The sequence below is a fragment of the Microtus ochrogaster genome, chromosome 4 (assembly GCF_000317375.1).
Source record: "Microtus ochrogaster isolate Prairie Vole_2 chromosome 4, MicOch1.0, whole genome shotgun sequence".
In the NCBI taxonomy this organism is placed as follows: Eukaryota; Metazoa; Chordata; class Mammalia; order Rodentia; family Cricetidae; genus Microtus; species Microtus ochrogaster.
This window is the reverse complement of record NC_022011.1, coordinates 4,607,426-4,620,117: the sequence shown is the minus strand read 5'-3', so window position 1 is coordinate 4,620,117 and position 12,692 is coordinate 4,607,426. Positions and strand designations below refer to the sequence as shown.

The following is a 12,692-nucleotide window of genomic DNA, read 5'->3' as shown; positions in this document are numbered from 1 at the left end:
GTTTCTCATGTTAGGACCACCGACGCCCTTGGGTTGGTCCCCTTTGTGTAGTTTCCAGGATTACTAAAAGTCACATCTCTTCCCCTCCATACCATGGTTGAAATAGCTGAGCTGGGGTCCTGAGTACTCTCATGTCCTCAGGGATCCTAACAGACTCCCGATCTCTTCATTGTGAGTTGTGGAGTTAATGACTGGGAGCTATATGGTGCCCCAAGGCAGGACTCCTGGGAGCCAGCCTCTCCACTAGATGTCCAGACCAGGCTTTCTCTTCTCACCTGCGATTCATGGTCTTACACTCAGCCTGGGAGGCAGGCTAGCCTGAAAGATATCCTGGCACTGATCATGGCATAGGGTATCAGTGCCTACCTCTGGTCTTCCTATGATGAGGTCTAGAGGGGGGCAGGCTGTAACCTGATCATCTCCGCTTCCTTTGCTCCATTTCCTGAGCTACCCCATGTGCCATCTTCTCTCCCCAGCTTGTGGGTTCCGCCCACCCACAGAACTTCCAGGATCCTGACTAAACCGGGGTGCCCTCTGGATCCTCACAGATGCCCTCACACTGTTAGGGCCAAAGCCAAAGCCTCCACCAACTTCCCCTCTCCTCTGCAGTGATGATTGGGCTGGTCTGTGCATGATCAGAGGGGACGGAGAGCTCTGTGGGTCACAGACTGATGCAGGTGGAAGAGGAACTTGGCTCAGGGATGTTTGGGAGCCCAGAAAACCTTTTAGTCCATGTGGAAGAGGAAAAGGTGGACAACTCCTCTGCAAGACCTTAAGAACATAGTCCCAGGCATTTGTGGGTAGCCCAAGGCATCAATAGCAAGCTGCTTCTGTATGGCCATACAAGTTAACCTGAAGGCCCCTGACTCCTAATCAGTAACCTGTGTGACCACAGCATGGGAAGTGAGGGGAATCCTTAGGAATGGTCCCGTCTGGGCAGACTGTGGGAAACATGACTTCCCATTGAGCATCAAATGACCAGGATTGCCAGACCTGAGAGATGGACCTACCTGGGAAGCTGATTCAGAGGACACAGCTTCAGAGTAGCTCCAAGGGACCTCTGTGGATGTTGACTTTGAATCTGAATTTCTCCTGCAGTGGGGAGGTAAGGAAGCCACCAGTTTTCCTGACCCCTGTGTGGAAACCTATACATCTCTGAGGGCTCTCTGAACTTGGGAGGGCTGCTAATTGCTCCATATGGCATTGTCTGGGGCGTGACCCTCCTTTACTGCCCTGTCCTCTGACCCTCAGGCCTGCTGAGCTCTCTCTTTCCCACTATGAGCTTGGACTCTTGGAGTAAATGTCCTCCAAGTCTGTGAGTCTAACCAGGAGCTGCATCAAGCTCTAGGTTTCCACAGGAAGGCCTGTGGATCGCTCCAATCCAATTACCTGAATGTGTCTGCATTCACCAGCGCCTGTGAGATCAGGCCAGCCCATTCTGCCTAGATGCTGCCGCGGAGGAGTTGGCATGGCAACGTGTGCTCTGAGCTGCTTAAACTTGGAGTCAGCTCATCGCTAGGAGGACAGAAAGACTGACAAGAGACAGATGCTTTTCTGAGATGGGGGAGGGGTTGAAAGAGCCATATCCTAGATAGAGTTGGGGTTTAGAGTCTGCCATAAATATACAGACTGTAGCAGTGACACTCCCCAGACACAGGTAAATGCCTGTTCCTATTTCTCCATCCGAAGCACTCCAGCTCCACCTACATCCTCCTGCTTGGCTTCACTTCTCTGGCAGTGGCAGACACACTGCCCTGCTCCACTCCAAGGTGATGTAGCAGCCAGCCACAGCAAGCAGCACCTCAGTCCCTGACACCACTGGGATCATTCTGAATGTTCCCTGGAACTCCGATCAGACCACTTAGGAGAGAAGTCTACATTTTCTCTGAGATGGAAAACCACAACGAGAGCCTGCAGTTTCTAGAGCCTTCCTTGAGAATGAATCCAGCTCAGGGGAAAACAGACCTAGGCTAGAACAGAGAGGCCAAGTCTTCATAACATATTGCAGCTCTGATCTGTCTGCCTAAAGCAGACCTTTACTGCCTGTAGATCTCATTTGTGAGCCAGACAGTCCCTTTGCTTTGCTCTAGTCGCTTTGGAGTGTTTGTCACTTACCACTGAAGAGGCTTTGTTTTTCCTGTGCGATCTTTCTAAAGCTAAGTGTTCCTCAGATGTACAGAACTCCTGAGCTGCCCACAACTGTGCCCTGGCAAAGAGCCACCCCCAAGTCAGGGCCCTGCAGGTCTGTGGGCCTCAAGGCATCTCTTGGAGATAGTGATCTGAGCAGACAGAAGTTGCTGTCACAAGTTCTGAGCGCAGGTATGTGGCGTCATGGGTCCTGATGGATACGAGACAAATTGTCTCGTATTAATGCTCTAAGCCTTAGTTTCCTTTGTATTAGATATGGATGAAAATTCCTTGGGTTAGTTCAGTGGCTCTCAACCTTCCTAATGCTGTGACCCTTAAATACAGTTCCTCATGTTGTGGTGACCCCTGATCATAAAATTATTTTCATTACTGTAACTTTGCTTCATAACTGTAATTTTGCTACTGATATTAATTATAATGTAAATATGTTTTCTCATGGTTTTAGGCGACCCCTGTGGAAGGGTCATTTGACCCCAAAGGGTCACTACCCCAGCTTGGGAACCGCTGGGCTAGTTGGAGACAACAGGCCCTTCAGCACTTAGTGCCAAGGCTGCCTTGTTTCTGTGTTATCATGAGAATCACTTCTACTGTGATCCCCCTACCTCAGAGGCCCCGAAAAGAGCTGGGCTGTAGTGCCTCCTTAGCATCTTTGAGGCCCTGAGTTTCATTCAAAGAATCAAAAAGAAAAGGAAGGAAAAGGAGGGGAGGGGAGGAAAGGAAGGGAAGGAAAGGCTCTCTAGAGCCTTCAAACTTTTCTCTTGGGGCGGTTGGCCTTACAGAAGGGCACTGCTCTCCTGGATGATGGGACAAGGACACTGGGAGATGTACAGGTTTGCCTCCTGGCAGGGCTGCACCAGAGCCGTCTGTCATGGGCTGCTCGTATAAGCCAGAGTCATCGGGTTCTGTAGAAGCCAAGTGCAGGCCAAGGGTCCATAAAATTTTCAAAAAGAAACTTTCCGTGGGAGCTATTAATTCATGATGTGGTTTCTGAGAATAGGACTGGGCTGGGAGCAGCTGTGAGTTGTTCTTTCCACCAGCCAGCCTGGCATTTCCATTGCAATGTTCAGAAGGCCCAGAAGAAGCCAACCGGTGTGTGCTTGGAAAGCAAATCTCAAGTTAGGTCAGAGGAAGGGGTGCAAGGGTGCTCAGCCAACATGGCCACTCCAGTCTCTGCGGCTCACCCTTCCAGATTTTGCAATTGGTGATAAAGAACATTGCTAGGGAAACTGGGATGTAGCGGGGTCCTAAATCCTTGCCTAAGCCTCCTCTCATTCCCGTCGTCCCTGATGCTATGCTTACGAACCTGCCTGCACCAGATCCATCTGATAAAGTTAGCTGAAGCAGAAGCCACAGGGCCTACCAGTTCTGTGCTGTGGAGGCTGAGACCAGTTTAGCAGAGGAGACTTAGGGTTATGGCTTTCTCTGTGATGAGAATGGGCTCGGAGACCACTCTGATCACAGGCCTTTCACCACATGGGCATCCGTGTGCAGAACTGGAGTGGACATGATTCGGGGTAAACAACTGAACATATAGCCAGGCCTGAGCCTGTGCCCTCTAGAGCTCTGAGACTGCTGGACACTGGAGTCCGAGTCCAAGTAGCTGCTCTTGGAACCCCCACAGACCATGTTATTGCCTCTGATAAGTTCTGAGGGATCTGATGTGTAAGAGGGGCGGCTTAGCTGGTTAAGTGCTAAGGAAGTAGCACCAGCCCTAGGATGCCCCACCTAGAACCAGGGGTCTCTGCTTGGAGACAGTTACAAGAGGAGCCAGGGATCTCTCAGACCCTGTAGTTGAGGCCCCTGACACAAAAGCTGATACCAATGATTTGAGAGCCAGTCAAACCGAAGAACAGCCTTTGCCTAAGAAGAAACAGCAGCATGCTTTCTGTAGGAGGAGAAAGAAGTCCACACAAATGCTAGAATTTACGGAGACCTGTGTTCGGCTCAAGTTCAAGCACTGAATTTCTCCCTGGAACGGGTTAGCTGACTGTGCCGTGTACAGGCATGTCAGGCACTGGAGCGCACAGATAGAAACAGCAACTCTTTCTGAAGCAGAACAGACTTGCTGACATTCTTCTGATGGATTACTCCACATCCAGCCTGAAATTTTCTATGCAAGGAACATTTAACAAACTGTGTCCCAGAGAATATATGCAGAGATTAACCAGAGAGTGAATTAAATCAGTTATGCGGCACACCACCAACCATGCTACAACCGTGGGCAGCTGAATCTGGGTTTTCTGGACTGAGGTGTCACTCCCTGCTAAGGGTCAGGGCCTTTTATCTTGGGTTCTGTAAAAGACTTCTGGGCCCCAGATTTCACCCCTGCAATGGGACTAACAAGACATCTTTAATTTTTAGGTAGTGTTTCATATATTCCATTCTGGTTCTGAACTGTGTATTGGAGGATGACCTTGAACTTCTGATCTTCCTGCCACCATCTCTCAGATATGGGATTACAGGCATGAGGCACCACAGCCGGTTTATATAACTGGAGAGAATGAACCAGGCTTTTGTGCGTGTTAGACTAGCAGTCTACCGACCAGGCTATATCCACAACCCGAGACAGCCGGCTTCTGGTGATAACCACAGCACTGGCCGTCCAGTCTTGACCAGCAGAGGAAGGTAAGATTTGCTTGATCCCAGAATGCAACCTTAATGAGTGAGGCTCTGGTTCCCAGGACTACAGTCAGATCTATTTCTGGAACCCACTTCCCTAATCTCTACTCCGATACTCATAGTAATGTTGCTGAGGTCCTGGCTAGGTCAGAGGCTTGCTTCTCCCCTCTTCACAAAGTCCACTGCTGGTGTTTGTACCCAGACCTTCTGGGATCATGAGGCAGTGGGACTTTTGAGCATTAATCTTTTCATTTTCAGTGGAAACTTTCTGCTCAGGGAGAAACAGTTTGATACCAGCGGACAGTCCACCCATAGACACAAAGAAGAAAGCCCATCTGAATGGGCAGAAACCTCTAATCTCTGTTAGGGATCAGCGTGACAGGCTGGACTAGGGACTACCAGGTCCTGTAGAAGACAGGCAGGAGGCAGAACCAGGTCTTCCCAGGTGGACACATGTTGAGACAGAGCCAAGAGTCTATGCTTCATGTTTGGAATCAGAGCCGAGATGTAGGGTGTTGTCGGATAGATACTGTGGAGTCAGTTCTATTGGACAGCAGACAGGGCCAGGGCAGAGAACTTAAACAGGGAACTTGGATGTCAGGAAGTCAGTATGATTTATTGAGGGCAGGAGAAACACTGGTGACCATGCATGTACTGCAGGTGCAGGTGTCCTCTAAAGGGTGTGGGGACAAGGGGGGTTGGCTATTGGGTAGAACAAGGGTAAATAGAGACATAGTCGGGAGCTGAGAGTGGACACAGAGGGATGGAACCACTCAGGAAGTCTTGCCTGCCAGGGCCACCCCCTTAGTGACCACAGTGACAGTTTACAGGCAAGAAGGAGACAAACACAGGGAGGAACATCTCTGTACTGTGAGCATGAGAAGTGGCTTCTGGACTCAGTTTCCCCTAGGTGGTTTGTTTAGCTTAATTTATTTGCTATCTGTCTATTTATCTATCCATCTATCATCTATCTATCTATCTTTGAGACAGGATCTCTCTGTGTATCCCTGGTTGTCCTGGAATTCACTTTGTAGATTAGGCTAGTCTTTAATCATAGAGATCAGCCTGCCTCTGCCTCATGAGTGCTAGTATTAAAGGTGTGAACCACCTTGCCTGGCTTATTTTTTTTATTTATTTTATGTGTATGGGTATTTTGCCTGCATGTATATCTATGTACAATATACATGCCTGGTACCCTTGGAGGCCAGAAGAGGCAATGGATCCTCTAGAAGTGAGTTACAGATGGTTGTGAGCTGCCATGTGGGTGCTAAAAACTAAATGCAGGTCCTTTGGAAGAGTAACCAATGCTCTTAACTGCTGAGCCATCTCTCCAAGCCTGCTATTTAGTTTAAAGACACAGTGTCCAGATAGTACACCCACCGTGTATCTCAGGTCAGCCTACATAACCATTCACAGCATGCTGGTGGTATCTGGAACCTGCCCGCTGGCTGGCTGAGCGACCGAGTGACAGCTCAGCTTGAGGCTGTATTCCCACTCATAGAGAAAAGGTGGGCAGTGCACCTTGCTGGACTTGCTGCTAAGTTTTGCAGAGAAAGTCTCCATAAATATGTCAGCACTAATGAAAACACAGTTCGTGCAATTTTCATCAGAATTTCTTTAGGGAATAACCCCAAGAAGCTGGGTGTAGTGATATACACAATCTCAAAACTGTAAAGTCTATGGCAGAAGGGTTCCAGATTAGCCTCAGTTACAGAGTGGTGAGACCAGCAATAAAACTTAGGGCCAGGGGCTGAGTGCTTAGTATGCTCAAGAACGCTGGGTTCAATTCCCTGCACAGGAAGAAGGGAAAGGGAGAAGGGAGAGACTCAGGGCTTTCAGCTGCTTGGTTTCTAGCTCCCTATCTTCTGCCCCTGGTCCTCTGTCAACATTCTTCTCACCCTCTTCCTGCACTCAACTGTTTGTTCTCAAAGCTTTTTGATGCTGTTCCTCCCCTCACCCCCAGCTTTTTTTTTCTTTTTTTTCCCCCCCAAGACAGGATTTCTCTGTGTAACAGTCCTGGCTGTTCTGGAACTTGCTCTACAGACTAGGTTGACCTCATACTCACTGAGATGCACCTACTTCTGCCTCCCAAGTGCTGGGATTAAAGGCATGCACCACCACTGCCCGTCTCTCCCCAACCCCCTCAGGTGATTCCTCATGGGATATCTGTTCCTGAGTGACAGCCAGCCCAGGTGCCTCATGACTCTTTTGACCCGTGCAAGGTTTGAGTGACAAGTTCCCCTTCAGGTTCGTTATTCCTCTTCTACTTTTTCCAAACCCAGCTCTATCTTACCTGTTGCTGAGCAGTGGGCCTCTTCCCTATCCCGCCTCCTCTCAGTAGCCTGCAGCCAAATCGCCTCTGGAGCCAAATCACCTCCCACCACCAACTACAGTAGCCTCACCGGACTCACATACACCAGGCTCCCTCCTCTGCTCACCTGGCCACTGGTGGGCTCTTTCTAAACTACACAACAGACTACATTGCTCCTTCTTAAGCCCTTGGTGGTTCTTGCTGATGCTCCATCAACTTAGTTGGGGAGCAGGCTCTGCCCAGCAGCCTAGTTTCTATGTTTCCTACTTCTGGAGCCCCAAGAGCTCAGACCTGAGCAGTTTGCCATGGAACCTTTGCAGGGACAGTTGCCTTGGCCTGCATCTGTGCAGAAGAATGTGGCTTCAGCAGAGGAGCTCAGCTTCCAGAGCACAATAATGATCCTTCTGTTAAGTTCCAGCCAGTCCCACCCGAGATCACTGCAGCCCTTTGGCCTGCCCGAAACGGACACATATGTTTTGGCAGTTGATTGTCTTTCTGCAGCACCAGAAAAGAAAGGTGACTAGCTCCTGTAACATAGATTTGACCAAATGGCTCTGGAAAGGAGCAGTCTTGAGAACAAGAAAGATGGTGACATAGGACCAGGGGCAAAGAACAGGGAAACAGGGATTAAACAAGTAAAAGCTCTTATTGAATCTCCCCCTCCCTCCCCTGCTTTCTTTCTTCTTTCTATTTTTTTTTTTCCTGACTGGAGGCTCAAGCTATGTCAGCACGTCCCACACTTTAAGCCAGTGGGGTCTTCCATTCCTCCAGAGAATGAGGGCACTGCTTTCTAACTCTGAGGCCCAAAGAGGGACAAGGCCGATAACACCTCCACTGCCCATAGGCCCTCACGGGCTGATTTTACCATCTGCCCCTGAGCTGTGGCTAGAAGGGAGTAGGAAGCCTGCTACCTGACTGACAGGCGGCAGCCTTGTGTACTAAGGACCTTGAACCACAGCCAGAATGGCTTCAGGAAGTCAGCTCCTGAGTCCACCTGCAGCCACTCAGGACCTCAGACTTCTTTCCTTTTGTTTTCTTTCTCTCTCTATGCTGAGATGGGGCACAGGCACGGCAGAGACGTGAGACAGACTGGAAATGGGCATGGAAAAGCAGAAATCATTGGCCTGCCTTTGGGGGCCACGTGGACCGTTGTTCTCGTCGCGAAGGGTACATTTGATACTTCACGGCCACCCCACATGGGTGCACTTGACCCCATTGTACATGTCCAGACACGTACAACGAGGAAACAGTGATTCGGGGGATAAATGGCAGATCCCAAGAGGTGGCAGTCGAATCACGTGACTCCAGTTTCCCTTTTCTCTCTACTTTTCTCACAAAGGCTAAGTATAGATGGTAAGCAGACATATTCAGAACCACCCAGCCTGAGTCCTGGGGAAGAACGGCACAGTTCCCACGCTGTCTGCCTCGTCCTTCACTGTCAGTGCTCACAGGGTAAGACCCCTGCTGTGTGTTAGCCTCCGAAAGGTTCCATTCACCACCTGCTGGGCCCCTAGTGTAGACTCCAGTTCTCCAGTTCTCCCTTTCTGGGGGCCTGGCTTCATCATTTCCGCTTTTATTTTTTTCATACCGTCACCACTACCTTGGACCCTAAATTTTGCTCCTGGTCTGGCCACCTCCCTGGCAGCCCAGAACACACTTGTTTTGCAGTATTTTGGGAGGGGTTCTTATAGTGGTCTTGGCTGAGGTTCTTGACTCTAGGGGGTTACTTTGTGTTCCTCTGTCTGCTTTACCCCTGGATTCTGAATGCTCAGTAGTTTGAATCCTTCCCCCGGTGTGATCAAAACGAAACTTTAAAGCTTCTGATGAATATTGCCAAACAGCTTTCTGCCAATGCCGTGCCAGTCCACCAGCTGTTTGAGAATGATTATTTCGCAATGCCTTTGCCATTCTGGGTTTTAGAGGGGACAGCATTAGTCTTTAGTTAGTGAGCAAAGTCATCTGGTCACACTGGGGACACTGTTACCCTACCCTGAAATACTTTCCTCCACAGCTTGGGCGTGCAGCCACTCCCACTTTGTGCTGCCACCACCTTCTGCAGAACGGCAAGCCCACATAGATTTCCTAGAGCCAATTTCAAACGCCTTTAGAGAACAACATAGCTCTTTCTTAAATGATTTCATTCAGCACCTCTTTCGGTAAAAATATTAACACATAACCCATTGCTAGGCATGAATGTAAATTCCAGGTCAGCCTGGGCCACATACTAAGACCTCGTCTGAAAACCCAAAACTAAAGAAAGCAAGGCATAAATACAAAGCAAAACAAGTAGCCCATGAGAGGAAGCCTAGAGGTCCACTTCCTGTAGCTCCAGAAGTCTGGCTTACCTGAGCAGGGGCCTTGTGTCCTCGTCTCTGGAGAAGAGCCGTCCAGGCAATTAGGACCTGAAAGGAGAGGAGCCATTCACAGAAGTGACTGGAACGAGACAGCCACACAGGTGAACCAGTACAAAGATCTCAGTGCACCGCCTCATCTGGAGGCGCTGCCACACCCTCCCTGTCGCCAGGACTGGAGTTTGAGGTTCGGCTACTCTAGCAGAAGTGCAGCCAGAGGGGATGAAGGCGGGGTTTATGCAACAGAAAGTGAAGAAGATTGACAGGTGGGAGGGGCTCCGCGCGAGGTGGCCGATCCTTCCACGTGGACTGCTGCACCCAGGCAGGCCCTCATTCTGCTGGTTGAGAGGGGCGCTGCAAAGAGGCAAATTCGGGACCCTGCTGTGGACCCGGATTTAATCTTGTAGGGGAAGCCAGAACAATTAGAGTGTTCTCTGGTAGCTGTGTGTCATCTTTGCCTCTCTTAGAAAGGGCGGCGGGGGGGGGGGGGGGGTTCGCCGAGGTCGAACCTGGCCGGGAAAGGGGGTTGCTGGCCTCCTTGGCTGGAGTTCAGGAAGGAAGCAGCGTTATGGGGAAAAACCAGAGGGAATATCTGTAGCAGTTAAGAGGGAAAGATAGACAGAACAGCGGAAGGAGGACTGAGCAGGGACACTTCATGTTGTGTCTGTCCTGCTGTGTCGTCCGAGGGGATTCATGTGCGTGGAGGCCTTTGGACTTGATGCGACAGACTCCCTGTACCCCTCTAGCTTCCGCAGCCCAGGGATCCTGGCCCTATGCACTAGAAAAGTTGTCTTGTCTCCTGTAGGGCCCTCCTCCTCCAGCTCCGCCCCTACCCTCATGTGAGGGCCACACACCCAAATCACAAACCAGTCCTTGACTGTCCTGCCACTTGCCCCTATCAAGCTCAGCCCCTACCCAAAACAGCCAGAGACCCTCGTCTTGCCCTCCACCTTTTCCAACTTCACTGTCCTGCACTGTCTTAAGCCCGTCTGTGATCCCTGCATCCTGAGTAAGGCTACCCACCACATTCCTAGAGACCTCCCCGAAAGACCATTCTTGATCACTGAGTGAATCCGAAATCTGAGACTGAATTCATCTTTATCTCATAACCGAGTACACCATGGAAGCACTGGTGGGAGTGTCTTTTCTCATAGCTTGGCTTCCTCTGTTGAGACATTGGCTCCAGGGAAAGCCTGGTTCTAGTCCAGCATCCCTCCCCTGGAACACTGGAGGATAAGGCAGGATCGTGGCTCACTATGGATAGCATCAAGGGAGCATCCATTTAGATGCTCTCTGGTCAGGGTGAGTACAAGGAGGCCCATAGGTTCAGGTTCTATTCAAGGTGACTCTGCATTCCCCAGAGGCCCCAGTTCCATGTGGTACCCTGGCCCTTTCTCTCAGAGAGAAGATCCTGCCCCACCCCTAATCCTTGGGAGTCCAGCCCAGTGGAAACTGAGAGGTTATCTTGCTGACCTGGCCTCTTGGAGATTGGGGGAGATCCTGATCCTCTCCTTGAAATCCTGCCTCCTTAACTCTCGATAGGTGGGTGATTCAAGAATACAGGCTAGCAAGCCCCTAGAAGTAAACTTAAAGGAGGCAGGTCCCACCCCACCCGCCTGAGCCTGTGTGACTCTCAGCCTCCACTGCCCTTTGGGCAGTCCTTCCTGCTGGAGAGGGGACATCAAGGCAGTCAGGGCCTGAAAGGAGATGAGGAAATCACAGTGGCCAAAACAGTCTGTGGAACTCAAGACAGCCACTGTTGGAGGAGCTCACTCCAGTCTCTAGTCTCTGACCTCCTACAGTTTACCAGACTGTCCCCACCAACTGCATAGGTCTCTCATTCCCAAAATTCCCTGCATGTAGTTTCCAAGTAGAACTAAATGACAGGAACTGGTTCTAGGGAGGAGTTCCTGAAGGGAAATGGAATCTTGGCAACCTTGACATTCTAGGCCCCCTTTTCAAAGAAAAGAAAAAAAAAAGAGATAATTGATATTCTGAGCCAGACCTTGTTTTGAAATATGTTCTTCCTTGTCCCTTCACAAACGACAGTCTTTCTTCCTCTTTGAAAATAGGGTCATATCAAGTCAGGTAATAGAAATGGGGAAAATCCAATTAGAGCCTTCTTCTGCCAACTACACATCTCAATATACTCCCAGGTAGGGCAGATTCAGATCTTGCCATAGCCCCCTCATTGACATCATTTAGTACACACCGGTTTGAAATGGCATCAGTTGGAAATGCTGAAACAGAAGGACCTTTCATCCCTGGGCGAGCGGAGCAAGCTGCTTTCCTCTCCTGGTCCTGGAAGCTGGCTGTGTCTGGCTGGAGTCAGGGCCTCTAGCTTAAATAGGCGGCCGGAGTGGGGCAGGGCAGGCCTGTGGGGTGGACATGGAAACTGGGCCGTTTACCCAGCACAGCAAAGCAGTGTCTGAGGAGCCAGCAGTGGTCTAGACACACGCCTGTCTGCCTGACTGCTTGTCCACCAGGTGGCCGGGAGCCCACAGGGCCTTAGACCACAGACCAGCACCTGGGGTGACCCTTGATGGATGTGTAGCTCTAAGTGAGACTCTGGTGCTTGGATACTCCAAGTGGACCCAGGTTCCTGGATGCCTCTGCCTCTCCTGGATAATGGGACCAGCTGGAGCTGAATGGGCTGTTCCCCAGAACCACCAGCAGCTCAGCAGGGTACCTCTCCAAGCCTGTCTGTACTTTTTTTTTTTTTTGAAACAAAGATAACTCTGGTTTCATGTCTGCAGAAATAATGGTTTCAACACCAAGGCAGGAAGAAAGGTGAGCACACTCAGGCTGCCTGTGTGTGTATTTGGATGAGACTGAGTGCCGAGTATGCAGAAGTGCCCAGAGCAGCTGTAGAGCAATGCTGGAGACCACCCCTTCAAACCTCGGCAGTGTCTGAAGGACTGCGGGGGAAGTGAGTGCTTTACTTGGTTGGTTCAAGTTGATCTTCTGGTGAGTTGAGGCAGTAGCCCTGTTTCAGCGAATGGAAGCTAGACCATCAGCTAGCAGGAAACTAAGATTTTATGCTGGTAAAATTTTACCCTTAAAAGTAAAAGTGAATTTGTTAATGCATAGTTGGAGTCACATATAAGAACTCTTCCTTAACAGGAAAAATATAGATTTCTAGTTTGATATAAAAAATATTTATTCCTCCCAGCACTCGGGAGGCAGAGGTAGGCGGATCTCTGTGAGTTCGAGACCAGCCTGGTCTACAGAGCTAGTTCCAGGACAGGCTCCAAAGCCACAGA

At 50.1% G+C, this 12,692-nt stretch overlaps 1 protein-coding gene across 3 annotated transcripts in view; it reads right to left on the bottom strand.

The window, feature by feature from the left end:
• Positions 1-12,692, bottom strand: part of Smpd3 (sphingomyelin phosphodiesterase 3) — an 82,855-nt gene that overhangs the window by 17,428 nt on the left and 52,735 nt on the right. Inside the window, exons 1-2 of one of the 3 annotated variants that reach the window (XM_026777250.1) lie at positions 11,642-11,751; positions 9,424-9,480 (exon numbers count right to left, since the gene is read on the bottom strand). The exons of 1 other annotated variant lie outside the window; for it this stretch is intronic. The gene's annotated coding sequence lies outside the window, so the exon portion shown is untranslated. Of the gene's footprint in view, positions 1-9,423; positions 9,481-11,641; positions 11,752-12,692 lie in introns of those variants that run through there. One more of the 3 variants, XM_005345420.3, reaches the window with a different exon arrangement.